The following is a 3,442-nucleotide window of genomic DNA, read 5'->3' as shown; positions in this document are numbered from 1 at the left end:
AAAAAAAAAAAAAAAAAGTGCATATTGTATTCTGAAATTTATATAAATTCTAAAATAGACAAAATTAACCTATAGTGAGAGAAAGTAGATTCTTGGCTGAGACTAAAGTAGGGTGAGAGATTCATGGCAAATAAGCAAGAAGGAACTTTGTGAAGTTATTAAAAAAGTCAATATGTTGGCCAGACACAATGGCTCACACCTATAATCCTAGCACTCTGGGAGGCTGAGGCAGGTGGATTGCTGCCTAAGCAAGAGCAAGACCGAGACCCCATCTCTACAACTAGCCAAACTTAGTGGAGGGCTTCTGTAGTCCCAGCTACTCAGGAGGCTAAGGCAAGAGGCTCACTTGAGCCCAAGAATTTGAGGTTGCTATTGAGCTATAATGCCACAACACTCTACCCAGGGCAACAGAGTGAGATTTTGTCTCAAAAAAAAAAAAAAAAAAAAAGTTCTATATCTTGACTGGGAGTAACCACAAATAGATGTATTTATTTGTCAAAAACCATTGCTAGGCACAGTTGGTGAGTGCTTGTAGTCTCAGCTACTTAGGAAGCTGAGGCAGGAGGGCTGTTTGTGTTCAGGAGTTTAGTGCATAATGATGGTGCCTGTGGCTAACCATTGGGCTCCAGCCCAGGCAACATAGGAAAAGTGTGTACTTAAAATAAGTATATTGTATGTTGTATAAGTATATATATGTAAACTATATATCAATAAAGTTGATTTTTATCTTCAGATTGGAGTAGGCAAAATATAATTATGAATAAAGTTGATTTTTGAAGTTAAAAATAGTTGATTACTGTGTCAATCTTTGTCCTTTTTTCTCTTATGTCCATTTCTTCTCCCTTGCTCTGCTCTGTATAGAAGTGCTGACCTTTTCAGGCTGTATACACTAGGCTCCTATGACAGCTGACTTTCAGCTAGGATTTGCCAAATAGGAGGCACTAACAAGAAATTGGAAGGTGCGAAGGATGGAGAAAAACCTTGTCTCTTATCTCAGTCCTGAGGCCTGTGTGTCCCCATTGTAGCTTTCCTTCCCCTGAAGGTGTCCACTGGGATTCCAACTTTTGCCAATGACACCAGGCTCTGAGCTCTAAAAACATCATCTTCCTCCATTTGCCCTTTAACCTTGAGATGGTAGAGGCTTCCGGCTTCCTAATCTTTTAGGAATTAAAGAAGGAAATTTTGGCTTTTTAGCTTTTCTATCATTTGTGTAATCAATTTCCTGTATTTAATTCTCTGTGTTCTTTACTAAATCCCGATTGGTACAATAACAAATAATACCTTAAGAACTATAAAAATGGATTGTACATTTAAGAGAATTATAAGTGGATTAGGCCAATGTTAAAGCAAGTTTAAGCCTTCCAAGGTGCTACTGAACAATGAGTTTACTTGAAGCAAAGTTAGCAGTAAATTATTTCCTAGAATTAGAAGTTAGGGATAGGTTGCCAGTGGCTACAAGGAAGGAGAGAAGGATGACTAGGTGGAGCACACGGGATTTTTAGGGCAGTGAAAAATATTCTGTAGGATACTGTAATGGTAGATACATGCTATTATATACTTGCCAAAATCCATTGAATGTGCAAGAGCAAACCTACTGTAAACTGTGGACTTTCATTAATAACCATGTATTAGTATTGGCTCATCAGGAGCCAAGTGTGGTGGGTCACACCTGTAATCCTAGCACTCTGAGAGCCTAGCACTCTGAGAGGGTGAGGGAGGAGGATCACTTGAGCTCAAGGGTTCAAGACCAGCCCAAGCAATTTAGTGAGTGCCTGTATGTACTAAAAATAGAAAAAAGTAGCCAGGTGTTGTGGCAGGCACCTGTAATCCCAGCTACTCAGTAAGTAGCCTGAGGCAGGAGTATCGCTTGAACCCAGGAATTTGAGGTTGCTGTGAGCTAGGCTTGTACACCACAGCACTCTAGCCTCTGTGACAGAGTTAAGAGTCTGTATCAAGGCTCATCAATTATAACCCTGTACTGCACTAATGTAAGATGGTAATAATGGGAGAAATTTGGTGAATATTGAGGTGGGAGAAGACATATATTGGAATTCTTTGCTTTCTACTCAACTGTTCTGTAATTCTAAAACTTCTAAAAAATAGTTCATCGCCATGTAATCCCAGCATTCTAGGAAGCTGAGGTGGGTGGATTGCCTGAGTTCACAAGTTCCAGAACAGCAAGAGCCAGAGTAAGACCTTCTCTCTAAAAACAGCTGGGTGTTGTGGTAAGTCCCTGTGCTAAGTAAGTGGTAAGTCCCAGCTACTTGAGAGGCTGAGGCAAGAGACTCACTTAAAGCCTAAGAGTTTGAGGTTGCTGTGAGCTCTGACGTCAGAGCACTCTACCAAGGGTTGACAGCATGAGACTCTGTCTCAAAAAAAGTAAATAATTAAAAATAAAAATTAAGGGCAGCGCCTGTGGCTCAGTGAGCAGGGTGCCGGCCCCATATACTGAGGGTGGTGGGTTCAAACATGGCCCCAGCCAAACTGCCACAAGAAAATAGCTGGCTGTTGTGGTGGGTGCCTGTAGTCCCAGCTACTCGGGAAGCTGAGGCAAAGGAATCAACTAAGCCCAAGAGCTGGAGGTTGCTGTGAGCTGTGATGCCACAGTACTCTACCAAGGGTGACAAAGTGGCCTTTAAAAAAAAATTAAAATAAATAAATAAATTAAAATTAAAATTAAAAAATAGCCTATTAACCCTTAAGTTAATATAATATTTGATATATGAAAAATTGGTGCTTGTAACTAAGAGAAGTCTATAATTTCTCATTAATCTCATTATTATTGGCTTGGCTATGAAAGCCTAGAACCCACTGTTTATTCTGAAGTATGTCAGTTTTATCTATTTACACATATAAGAAAAAATAGATATATTATTTCCAAAAAAACTCCTAATTTTTTTTTTTTTTTGACACAGAATCTTAGACTCTTGCCCTAGGTAAAGTGCCATGGTGTCATAGCTCATAACAACCTCAAACTCTTGGGCTTAAGCAATCCTTTTGCCTCAGCATCCAACATAGCAAGGACTACAGGCACTTGCCACAATGTCCAGCTAGTTTTTTCTGTTACTAGTGGAGACAGGGTCTCACTGAATTGCTTAGGCTGGTCTTCAACTGCTGAGTTCAAGCCATCTACCTGCCTCAGCCTGCCAGAGTGCTAGTATTACCAGCGTGAGCTACCACGCCCGGCTTCCTAATTTTGATTTGGTAAGTATAAAAATAAATCATTGATTTGAAGCTAATATCATATCTCAAATAGTAAAACATACTTTATGTTTACATAAACTATTGGCATTTTATATCTTTCAGAGAATATAATAATTATAATGCATATATAGCTCAAATCCAGTAGCCTAAATCCAGTAGTCTATGTAAATGGTTAAGGTTAGGCCTAATGATGAATGTTACAAGTATAAAAATGTGGCTCGGCGCCTATAGCTCACCC

The sequence above is a fragment of the Otolemur garnettii genome, unplaced genomic scaffold (genome assembly GCF_000181295.1).
Source record: "Otolemur garnettii isolate 467f Iridium unplaced genomic scaffold, OtoGar3 scaffold00094, whole genome shotgun sequence".
NCBI classification, from domain to species: Eukaryota; Metazoa; Chordata; class Mammalia; order Primates; family Galagidae; genus Otolemur; species Otolemur garnettii.
Note: the sequence above shows the minus strand (reverse complement) of the source record.